Source organism: Gouania willdenowi, chromosome 6, assembly GCF_900634775.1.
Source record: "Gouania willdenowi chromosome 6, fGouWil2.1, whole genome shotgun sequence".
In the NCBI taxonomy this organism is placed as follows: Eukaryota; Metazoa; Chordata; class Actinopteri; order Blenniiformes; family Gobiesocidae; genus Gouania; species Gouania willdenowi.
This window is the reverse complement of record NC_041049.1, coordinates 63,330,925-63,343,768: the sequence shown is the minus strand read 5'-3', so window position 1 is coordinate 63,343,768 and position 12,844 is coordinate 63,330,925.

The window sequence follows — 12,844 nt, the reverse complement described above, 5'->3', positions numbered from 1 at the left end:
GTGAGATACCCTCACGAGGAGTGACTGGATTTCAAACATGTTTGATTTCCTGATGACCATACGATTGTTGATCGGGAGCTGGTTGTGAGGTGTTCATCGCTTCTCATGACCCCATGTATACCACACGATGCATGACACACGATTTAGCAGAGACTCGCACGATCCCACAAAATAGTCGCACGAGTCGAAAATCGGCTCAAAATGGGCCAAAAATCACACAGTGTATGCCCGTCTTAAGGTGGAGCCACATGGGCCCACTTGCTGAAATAATAATACAAGTAGGGAAATGCCTTTATTGCAGATTATTTTTTGTTGTGTGCATTGTGGTGCAACCCACATACTCATCCCACCAATGTATGTTTTTTATAAATGTGGTACCATTTAAAAGGAAAATAAAAAGGCTCGGGGTGTGCGCAAAAAACTTTTTTACTTCCCGATACGATACCGATATTGCAGCCTGGGGTGTTGGTTTATACTGACACTGATCCAACATAATCATACTTTTTTTTTTTACTTTTAATTATTTTCATGTGAAATGTTAGAAAAGGTTTGATAGAGTGATATTGCCCAAACAGGATATGAGAAAACTTTTAAAATGTAACCTTTTGTAATTTTAGCCTTAAATATAATGTACAGTTCTGTTTTGTGCTCTGCGTGTTTTTAAAAGGCGGTTAATGAGAAACGCTGAAGTTCATCACGGGTAATCCTAAACCATCCAAGCAAACCGGTTCGGGATTAACGCAATCTGTTGCAGCATGTTGGAGCCGTAATTCAGGCGCCACTGCTTTCTTTTAGTTTTTGAATTATACGTTTTTCTACTTCATAGTGTATGTTATGTTTGAAATTTTCTCAAAAACCTTCATTTTTTTTTTAATAAAGCCAAATCATTGACTTGGGTTCAGAAATAAGAGAAAGAAGGGACTTGAGCCCAAAACGTTTGAGAACCACTGCTTTAGATTAAAGTTGTAGAGTGATTGTAATAGCTTCAATTATATCTACCAAAAGTCAACATGACCTGGATGACTGAGAACCAGCACAAACCAGTTGTAGAGTGGGAGCCGAGGTTGCATTATGGTGCCATCATCATGACACTAGTGCCTAAATACTAAACACAGGGGTCCGCGGACCCCAGGTAGCCCTCATGAACCATGTGAGGGGCCCTCAGGCGCTCTAGTCACCAATGAGCTCCATCTAAAATATGATTTACTTTACAGATTCAAACTCACAATGATAAATACAGATGACAGATGTTCTTAGTAGAGTTAAATACTGCTACACGTGATAACGTTTTAGTAAAAAATTAACCATCTTTAAATGTTTATTTTCACATTGTGACAAATGTTTGTAAATACTGCAGATTTGGCGTATGGGTTGTGGTATGTTATTTATAATAATATGATATAAATAAAATATTTTTTTTTTTAAACACAAGGTGGATTTTACAAATTTTACATGTTTTACGATTAGTTAAAAGTTGTTTGTTAGGCGCTAGTAAAATAGCAACATGAGGATTTTCTATTTAATGTAGAAAATGAAACAATTGAATCAATTAGGAGAAATAAAAACATTTCCAACCTTTTAAAGTGCCTGATAGCCTTCCTTATTATCGTATCGTCTAATTCAAGTGAACCCGTGAAAATGTATTTAACCTCTTTTCTAACTGGTAGACCTTCGGACTATACAGTACCTATGAAGTCGCTCAGAAAAGTTGGTGACCCCTGGTATAATACATGTAATACTATGTCAATGTTGAGAACATTTGATTCTGATTCACGTCCCGTGTCCTGGTCGATTTCCCCCAAACCATTGATTTGTTCCGTTTTTTCACGAGCTCAGTCCTGTTTGTCTAGTTTATTAAGAAATTGATGTCTGGTCTGATGCCACTGACAGAAAAAACCCTGAAAGCGCATTTTGCTTAAAAACGTGATCTCTTTTGACTGTGAGCTGTCAATCACAGCAGTTGCCATAGTAGCACTTGTAATATAAACCAATTAAAGAGCTCAAAAGTCTTCCACGCGTTTGCAACTCAATGCTGATTGATTGATGTCATGGCATTGACAATATTACTAATTTGCTTCCTCTCATGCGTTCTCCTTCAACATGCCAAACAAGTTTTTTTGAGTATTGAAAACAATTTTATGTTGACTTAAAATATTGTTTTTTTTTAAAAAAATTTTTTTTACTGATGAACACTTTAAAATTGGTTCAGGAGTTGCAATATTACATTTCATCAAAAAGGAAGAGATACAAAATGTAATTTATGCCACCTTTTTTAAATACAAATAAAAGCATCTTGAAAATCTGTTGTCTTCTTTGGTGAAATTAATCTCCCGGTTTTGAGTTTTAAAAATCTGTTCACCCTAATTTACAGCAGTTTGTCCATGACAGCAAACTATTTAAATCTGATTATCTCAGCCTTTGTTCAGCCTCGTGCTGAACGCTGCATGTCTCAGTGTCAAGGTAATGTTGTGACAGCCAAACACTGATAATAGGAACACAACCAGCGGATCCTGCTAGACAGCTGGTGTTCTGCACTTTGTCACGATATGATGCAGTTTGGACTTGTTTACTTGTTTCCCTTACACCTGACTGACTCATCTGCACTTTACGGGAACTACATATAACAACATTTCACTGACGGCGTCCTTTTGAAACCTGAGCACACGTGGGTCGATGCTTGAGGGGTGGGTGGGGTCTGTGCTCTCTGTTGACTCACACGTGTACTTCATTTACACGTTTGCTCTTCGACACCTGTGTGACTAATCCAGTGCTGGTCTTAATAGCTGAAAATGCAGCTTTTCTTGTCATCATTAGTCACGGAGTAGACTATGTCAATAACCATGAGTAAGTGTTGCAGAACAACACGGAGGCAGAACAGAAACCACAAAGAGTCATCGCTACTCAAACACACCAGCTTGTTTTCTCTCAGTCAACGTTACCCTTTTTAATAAATGACACCAGAAATCAGAAAACGCACAAAAACGAATTTAGTTTGTCATCCTGTCAGAAAACTTTTGATTGTTGTTCTTATGTTTGTTAGCTATAGAGTTAGATATTAAGTGCAGGTTAATGGGTGGTGACATAAAATGTTCCCTGTTTAACACTGTGTCAAAGTTTTTATTTGTCCAGTCCTTTAGTTTATGGATAAACACGTGTAGCACTCGAACACTTTGTCAAATTTATTGAAGCGTTTAGTGCTTCTTATCAGGTGTTAGCACATTACACTGTGTTTTTACCTGGTATCACCTGATGTTTATTGTAACCAGTGGTGGACTGGGACTTCATATCAGCCCTGGAATTTTCTGTCCAGACCAGTCCACTACATTATCAGACACCATATAGAAGCTGTTATTAAGTCAGTGATGCTCAACATGTGGCTATTATTATTCCCCCAGAAAACCATAAAAGGGGGAAACTTTTTACCAATTTCCTTTGGCCATTTTGCAACAACTGTACAACCATTTTTGCCCGTTTTTTAAAATCTCTGACACTTTTTTCAGACATTAGCTACAGTACCTTTTACAAATAAATGTCTTTTTTTTTTTTTTTTTTTACTATTTTTTGTCCATTTTTGTAAGTTTTTATTGACACTTTTACCCAATTTTTGTCCTTTCTTTTACCATTTATTGCCGCTTTTCATCCGATCAAGCTACCTTTTGCCCAGTGAATATCACTTGTTTCCGTTTAATCCTACATTTTGCCTCTTTTTGTTCCCCATTTTTGCCCTTTTTCACAATTGTTTGCCACATTTTGCCCATTTAAGCCACACTTTTCTATAACATACCAGCTGGTTCCTCTTAAATTGCCCATTTTTTGGCCACTTGTTACTGCTTTTGGTCAATTTCAGTCACTTCACACTCTTTTCTTCCCACGTTTTTGCCACTTTTGGACCATGACTGCCTCCATTTGTTCGTTCCAAAAAAAAAAAACAAAAACAAAAAAACTTAGCAAAGCAGACCGGCCTGCTTTGGGTCAACGGCCCACCGAGACGATGTCCAGTGTGCCAGATGACCAGTCCACCCCTGATTGTAAGCAATTTCTTACTTCAAGAGAATCCTTTTATGGATATGAATTTAAATCAAGTTGATAATATCAAGGTTACAGCATATTTTCTTAACGTAGCATAAAAGGAACAAATTCTGTCTACAGCTAATAGACTAAAGTTAGCTGCTATTATCTGACTCACAAAGAAGAAACCCTGCTAATGAGCTGCTGTAGTATTGTGATCACAATTCCAACCGTGACATGTTAAGGAATCATCAAATTACGGTGCCTGAGAAGTGCAAAAGACATTTACAAATACCACAACAATCTTACAATATTATCTAAAAAAAAAAAGCAGACAGACTCTATTGAATAAAACAGTTCTGTAGTGTGTGCTCTCATGTGTTACAGTGAGTAGACAGAGGTGTAGATTGTGCTTGTACCACTTTTTTATCCCAAGTTATTGAACTGATGAATCAGAATGTGTCAATGTCTTTCTGACTTTACTGAAGTCCGTGAAATTTCGCACACATTGTTTATAAACTCCAGTGACCATCCACAAGAAGAGAAAAAATTACCGTAACTGCCCATGTTGGAGTCCATAAAACGGGCAAAACATTATCTATCCCAGAAATAAGGTCAAAACTTTCCGAGTAAATAAGCAAAGCAGTGACTTTATAGTTTGCTGTACCTACACTTACAATGCACCATTGTAAATCTGTTTCAACAGTTGTAAAAAAGTTTTGCTATTTGTAATATTTTTGCTTATTATATAACATTGTTGTGGCATTTGTAAAAGTATCTAATTCATCTGGTAATAATAAAGAAAGTGCGTATTCGTACGGTTGCCGTACGGACAACTCCCGGTGCTATTGGTACGTTTACCGAAGTACACGTATGTAGCGTCTTAGGGTTAGGTTTAGAATTAGGGTTAGGTTATAACCCTATGTCGCAACAATTTTAAGGGTTAGGGTTAGTCACGTCACCTAAACTGGCCAATGAGGGGCGCTGCGTACGGATAGAATGTCAGTATATTGATACGAATAGCCACCGCCAATAATAAACCTTAAGAGCAGATCCAATTAGGTCTTGTAGGTTGTGAGACGAGTAGATGATTTATCAGGCCTTCTTCCATTGGTCTGTGGTCCAGTTCAACCATTCAAGTTTTCTTTTCAGTCGTAGTTGTGTGGGGTTAGCGTTAGTACACTGACCAGATTACCTAATTAGCAACAACCTGGGATACTTTGTTTATTGTGAAAATTCTTTAATAATATTTATTTATTTTTTTTCATTTTTGGTCCCTTAGGGAACTAGAGTTTAACTTTTTCAATTGGACAACAACCCAAAAAAGCAAAGTTAAGGCTACAGTTCTGAAGATAGAAAAAGCTAAAGGCTTGCTGCAATTACCGTATTTTTCGGACTATAAGGCGCACTTAAAATCCTTTAATTTTCTCAAAAATCGACAGCGCGCCTTATAATCAGGTGCGCCTTATGCATGAAATTAATTACTGTGCTTCAACATACTGAACTGAAAAAGTGAGTGTATTGTTCTGTATTTTATGTGTTAAACCTGAACAATGTTGAGAGTTATTGTTAATGAGTTGAATAAAGTTTGACTAATCTGACTATTTTATTTCGCTTAATGCGTCTTAATAATAATAATATTAATAAAAACAAACCAGTGAGCCTTATAGTCCGGTACGCCTTATGTATTAAAATAGACCCAGTCAGTTCCATTCATTGATAGTGCGCCTTATAATCCGGTGCGCCTTATAGTCTGAAAAATACGATACTCACCAGTTTTTTGGCACCACAGTGACGTTTCGGGCAGGCTAACACCTGAAATGGATTACTGAACGTAAAGATAATAACTGTGATATTAACTGTAATACGAACCTGCCTTTGCTATGTTTCTTTTACCTGTGAGGTAGTTTGAGAGGGAGGAGCTCACATTCTTATGTATGGTAGGAGGAGCCAGGATTGTGAGGAGGAGGAGTTTCCGCCTTATGACGCATAAGGGGTGGAAAATCCAAACTGTCCGTTTGGAGCTGACTTTTTACAAAACGTGGAATAACATGGGAGGGAGTAAATTGAACTTTTTCAACTTTAGCCATCTGAATGAGGTTAAAGGGATGTATATCACTGTAGTAAAACCATTATAAAGTGAATTTTTCATAATACTGCCCCTTTAATGGTCAGGCCGTCCTGTATTTACTGAGGATCTGAAACATTACAAACCAAAGTGAAGAGGCCACTGAAATGGCTGTTCCTGCCTGAGAACATTATGTCAGTGTCAGACAGTGTGTTGTTTGGAAACTGCACGAGGAGGGGTTGGTGTGAATATCTCAGAATGTACAAAAGGCCTCTTGAATCATCACATCGCTGCCTCAGCAACAGAGAGATATTTTAGTTTCCCTTTGAATCTTAACGGTATGATCACTTCTACAGCTGCTTGATGGCGTTGCTGATTGTGCTTTTCTGGAGCCTGACACTCACACAGCACTGAGAAGTAGTTTTGTGAAAGAGGAACTAGACTTACTTGCTTTTCTCTCATGAGAAAGGATCGCCGAAACACCACAAGGAACAGAAGAACGCAACGTTTTTGTGGGGAGAGAATATGTAAAATAATACAGCCAGATGGCCTTCTGAATGCCACATCCCCTTCGCTCACGCTGAACACTGGGAACTTTCTGGTGCAGGCTTTTGTGCAGAATGCTGAAAGTGTGCATTCATTCTCAGAGGAGAGCATCAGCTGCCGTAGGAAGGCAGGTCTAATCATGTACTAGTGGAGGGCATGTTTCTTTGTTTCTCTCCATAAAATGGGCTTTAATTACACTTGCTGGCCAACAAAGCATGGAAAAAAGCTGCAAAAGTGCAAGACCACAGCTGAGAATGTTCTTGGTTTTAACAAGTGACTTGAGAAAACAGTGGAAATTATCAATTGCAGCAACTGGTTTGTTTTCTGCTTGGATTTTCTAGCTCAGGGGTCACCAGGTAGCCCGCATAGACCATGTGATGGCCCCCCTTACTTTCCAGGATTCAAACTCACAAAGGTACATAAATACATATGATAGATGTGGTGCCTATTAGAGTTAATTACTGCTGCATGTGATAAAGTTTTAGTATTAAATTACCATCTTGAATTGTTTATTTTCACTGAAACATTGTGACAAATGTTTTCAAGTGTTGCAGATTTGGTGTACTGGTTGTAGTATGTTATATACAATATAATATAACATATTTTTAAAAACAGGTGGATTTTCAAAATATGACAATTGTTACGTTTTACAAATGTTATAAAATTAGCTAAAAGTGGTTTGTTAGTATAAGGATTAGTAAATAAAGTGTTGCATGTTGAAACTCAAACATTTCCTTCCTTTTTAAGTTAATGCTAGCCTTTATTATTATCTTACCATCTAGTTAAAGTGAAACCGTGAAAATGAAGCATTTAATAACCTATTTTTAAACTGGTAGCCCTTTGGACTATACAGTCCCTATGATGTACTCACAGTTTCAGAAAGGTTGTTGACCAGTGCTTTAGTTGATGATAATGTGCTATTTCTAACCTGGTTGGGTTCAAATACCTGCAAACTCATCTTAAAATGTCATTTCTGATGTAGATTAAAAGAAGCACCATTGGATAACTGAATGGAAAGCATCATCATATTTATAGGTTTTATTTTGTACCCTTTTGTTACACGTTTCTCGATTGGGGAAGAACTGAAGAAGTCGTCACCTGTAGCTGCTGACCTTGTTTCAGTTGGCAGGAACCACAAAGTTTCTCAGAGGATGTTTTTGAGTTATATTTGCACACTTGTGGAAAGGAAGCAACCATGCTTCGCTATCTGTCTTGAAAAACATCACGCACAAAAGAATCTCAATTTCCTCAAGCATGGCTTCAACCAATTGACTCAACAGTGCAAATAAAGCGGAACTTTACTTTTGTATAATAATGTGTGCTATTCTAATTTCCCTGTGTTATTTTTATGTATTTGCTTTATTCATTTGAATCTCTGATGCCCAGAAGGTTCACATCATTTTGTAGTTATTTTTGCTGTGTGATTCTTTTTTTTTAATTTGTATTGGCTCATGTTTTGCAACCATTCTATGCTCACACCCATTAGCAAAGAAAATGCAGAATTAGATACATAGGAGGTGGAGACAGCTGATAACGGGGACGCAACCCACCCAAAAATTAGAGTAAGACAGATATTTTATATAGATGGGTTTTTGTGCAACATATTGCCACACTATATCCATCCATCCAATTTCAGACTTGCTTTATCCTGTTTTTTGGGGTTGTGGGGGTCTGCCGGCTCACATGGGCACTGGGCGGGGGTACACCCTGGATAGGATGCCAGTCCATCGCAGGGCAACACACAGACAGACAAACCACTCACACACACATTCAGTCCTACGGGCAATATAGAGACTCAAATCACAGTCATGTCTTTGGATTGTGGGAGGAAGCTGGAATACCCGGAGGAAACCAACGCAACATGGGGAGAACATGCAAACTCCACACCAGGGCTTGGACCCAGGACCTTCGTGCTGTGAGACAGACATGCTAACCACGAAGCCTGCATGTGTATGCATGTGTGAACATATATGTATATATGTTTGATGTGCATGTATAAACTGTATATATAGGTAGGTGTGGATAAGTTTTACCTTCAACCTACACCAGAATGACTGATTAGTTGGACAGTTGTTTGTTCTATTTTTTGTTTTTTCTGTAGACTGCCAAAATATATTCAAATGTTGACAAACTGTAAAGTAACCTCGTCATAAGCATTATTTCTTTGACTTTAACGTTACCACCTGCTGCCATACCACATCCTGGTAAATTGAGTATTATTGTGATGCAATGAAAATTTTTTTGAAATTACATTTTATTGCAATTGAGTGAAGGAGAACTTACAAACAATACGACATTAATATCTGTTTATTCCAAAGCAGTCTTTTGCCCCTTGGTTGTTCGTGCACCTCGTATTGTTTGCACCTAAGAAACTTGTCTACTGTATATTACCAATATATTTAGTCCTAGAATGATTAAAATGCTGTTCCAAGTATAAATTAATCTTAAAATCCTAATTTGATTCCTTTCTCCTTTTTTTGTAAGTATTTTTCTCTTTATCTTTTGTATGCTTTCTCTGTTATTTTTGTGTATTTTTCTCTCATTTAGTGTGTCTTTGTTGTTGTTTTGTGAGTTGGTGGTAATAGTAAGTATCTTTCTCTCTTAGTGTGTGTATTTGGTGTCATTTTGTGTATTTTGTCATTTTCTGTTCTTTCCATTATTCAGTACTTTTCTCTCGTATTTTGTGTGCTTTTGTTGTCGTTTTGTGAGTTTCTGGTAATATTTAGTCCGATTATCATTTTTAACAAAAAAATAAACATTATGAGGCCACGTTTTTAATGCTTTCATTTGTTAATTTTCCACTCTCTCTTTCTCGCTCAAGTACCCCCTGTAGTGCCATCGCTTAGCCCCAGGGGTACATGTATCCCCATGAGGTTTATACTGCGCATCCTGTTTACATCTGTAAACAAATAGTCAATGCACGAACAAAGAAAATTGTCTGAGAAAAACAAAAACAGGTTTTGTATGTGGGTGGTGCATGGGACTACACTACACGTAGAAGCTGGTCTTTCTTAGAAAAATGTCTTTTTCGTGTAAATCAGACCTAGGAATAAACGCTAAGATGAAGGGTAGCCATCTGTTGCTCAGCTCTCTATTCTCTGGTTGCTTATGATGGCTATTTATGGCTCAGCTGTTTTATTGGGAATACGCTGTAAAAAAACCCTAAAATACTAGTGATATTGCATGAGGACAAATCATGGGTGTTGGCATGTGTGGTGTGTATGATGTGTATCATCTTATCCTATGAAGCTCTAATGTACAAACAGTCACAAGCCTCCCTTGCCATTGTCTGCACCTGATGCTATATCAATGGCCACGGTTACATGATGTCTTTTAATTCTGAATTACTTATTCCGAATTAAATTATTCGTAATTAAAGTGTTCTGCTTCGTGTTTACATGGAAATAGTAATTCCGAATTGAGGTTAACAATGAAAATGGGTTTATTCAGCTGTATTTAATTCCTCTTTAGGTCTGGGGGTTGGGAAGGGTTCTGATTGGACGGGGAGCAAACGTGATGTATCACGTCTATCTGGAAAAAACACACAAACCTTTTTTTTCGGCTACAACAGAGAAGACCACATGACAACTGTTTTCACTTTTATTTTGATTATAGTTTTGAAGCAACAACTGGACAATAACAAACTGTTTCACTTTAATTCACGGAGCAGGAGAAGATAAAGCAGCAGAGAAAGGAAAAAGAAATCCGTACTTTGGTCAATCAAAGCCAGCGGTTAATGCAACAGCTGTTCTACCTCCACTTTACAGGACGTTGAGTGAAAAATGAACTTTATAATGATCCGTGCATCATCAGTGAAGCTCTATGTGCTTCATGCCCTGATGAAGCCGTTCCTAGCAGCCACCTAATTCAGATTTAAGTTTAATTCGGAGTTAAAGCTTCCATTAGGAATTAAGTGTTTACAACAAGGGTGCCAGGGTGAAATTGGTCAGGGGGCCAGATTTTTTTTCAAGTGAGACCTCAGGGGGCCGAATTCCATTTTCAGCCTGAAAGACCAAACAGTGACTCAACATATGGATATGCTGCTTGAAATTATTCATAAAGACACAGAAGGCCTACACATGCCCACACACAGAAAATTGCATTGCCACCACAATAGCCTCACAATGAGGCCTACAATTACATACAGTATCAGCTTAAAGCAAGTTACCCTCTAAAAACGTAACATTGTCCTATCCATGCAAGTAGCCTACATTTATGATCTAGAAATGCAACAAAATAGACAAAACACATTTCCTATGAATAACACAAGTATAAACTGTAAATTACTTTAATCATATTTATTGAAGGCTTGCACACAAAAACATGCCAATGCATAATTAGGCCAATTAAAAGAAGGCCAGGTCAAGTAGACGAGTCACAGAAAGGAAGTGCCAGAATAAAGTAATCCAACAATAGGCCAAGTGACTGAATATCCAGTAGGAATTGGTAAAACAAAACGGTTCTTGAAAAAAATCGCCAAATATGACCAAATATCTTAAAACATTACATTGGTTCAATAGCAGATATCACATTAACTGTGCCAGTCATCACCAATACATTCCAACCCACATTTCCACACACCCATGCCTATGGCACGAGCCTACTGTACAGCCTACATCCGTCAACCCATTTTATTCCCTCCCACCCATATCAGACTTCAGCTACATTTTGCTTGTCAAAGCCAGACACGTTTTAATTTTCTCCAGCTTAGCTCAGCTGCAGCTGAGGCGGGCAGCAGCAACAGACCAATTGACGGATTCCACCAAAATTATAGGGGACAAATTATGCTATTTTTCACCCATCTCCATTTGTTCTAATGGAGCGTTCACACCAAATGTGTCGAAAGCGGCAGATTCATATTCACAATACATGGTGGACGCGCTTCTAGGGAGCGTCGGAGATCCCACTGTGCGGCGCGTTTTGAAGCTTTTTGCGCGGCCGATGCTTTTGGCGTGCGGCCGACGCTGGAGTTGGTTTTGCTGAACTTTTGGGGCAAATCACGGCACGTCGACCAATCAGGAGCATTCCCCAACCGTGACGTATTCAGAATAATGAGAAGAAAAAAAACACTAACCGGAGGCGGAGGCAGATGGACATGGGTTCTTCTGCTGGAATAGAGCGCCTGTAGTTGGTGTCCTGGTATTCAAGGTTTCACTTTAATTTGAGGGTAAGATAAGGTAGAAAATGTTGAGGTTTCAACATGAAACATTTTATACCTCCTAATTTTTGCAATTGTTTCATTTTCATTACATTTTATGGAAAATCCATCTTGCGTTTTAAAAAAATACATCATATATACTGTATAAATAATATATTATACATAAAACATACCACAACCCATCATACACCAGATCTGCAACACTTAAAACCATTTGCTACAATGTTTCAGTAAAAATGTAATCAGTTTTTATATGAAGCTCAATGATGACTAGAGCCCCTGGGGGTCCCTCACTTGGTCCATGAGGGTTGCCTGCAGGCATTGTGTTGGTGACCCCTGCTCTATAGTATGAATTCCTTTTTTAAGGGGAAATGCCAGACAGAAAAGCAAAGGTCTATAAAAAACTCTATTTCACTTAGATCAGCCTGTGCTGGGAAGACAAAGAGATGAAAATGACAAATCCAAGATGGTGGAGGTTGTATCTTAGGAGGTGAGATGATCTTTCAAAGTGCATCCTGATCTCATGGCAGGGGTAGACTGGCAATCTGGCATACAGGGCATCGTCCTGGTGGGTCGTCGACCCAAAGTGGGCCTTTTGCGAGCGAGTGGAGGCAGACGTGGTAACAGGTGCCCAAAAATGGTTCAAAAGTGGCGAAAATGAGGCAGGAAAAGAATGAAACGTGACTAAAATGGGCCAAAAGCTGTCAAGAGTGGCCAAAAAATGGGCAAATAAAGAGGAACCAGGTGGTATGTAATGAATAAGGGTAGTTGAAATGGGCAAAATGTGGCAAACAATAGTGAAAAAGGGTGAGGACGTGGAACAAAAAGAGGCCAAATGTAGGGGAAAAAATCAGAATCAGAAATGTTTTATTTGCCAAGTACAGTTAAGGAATTTGACTTGTCGGTGCAAAACAAGCCAGCAACAATAGTAATAATAATGATAAATATAAAGGAAACAAGTGGTATTTATTGGGCAAAAGTTAGCTTATTTGGATGAAAAGTATTGAGGTATATTTGTGTCTTTATTATTTAAATAAAAAAAAAAAAACAACTTTTCAATCAAA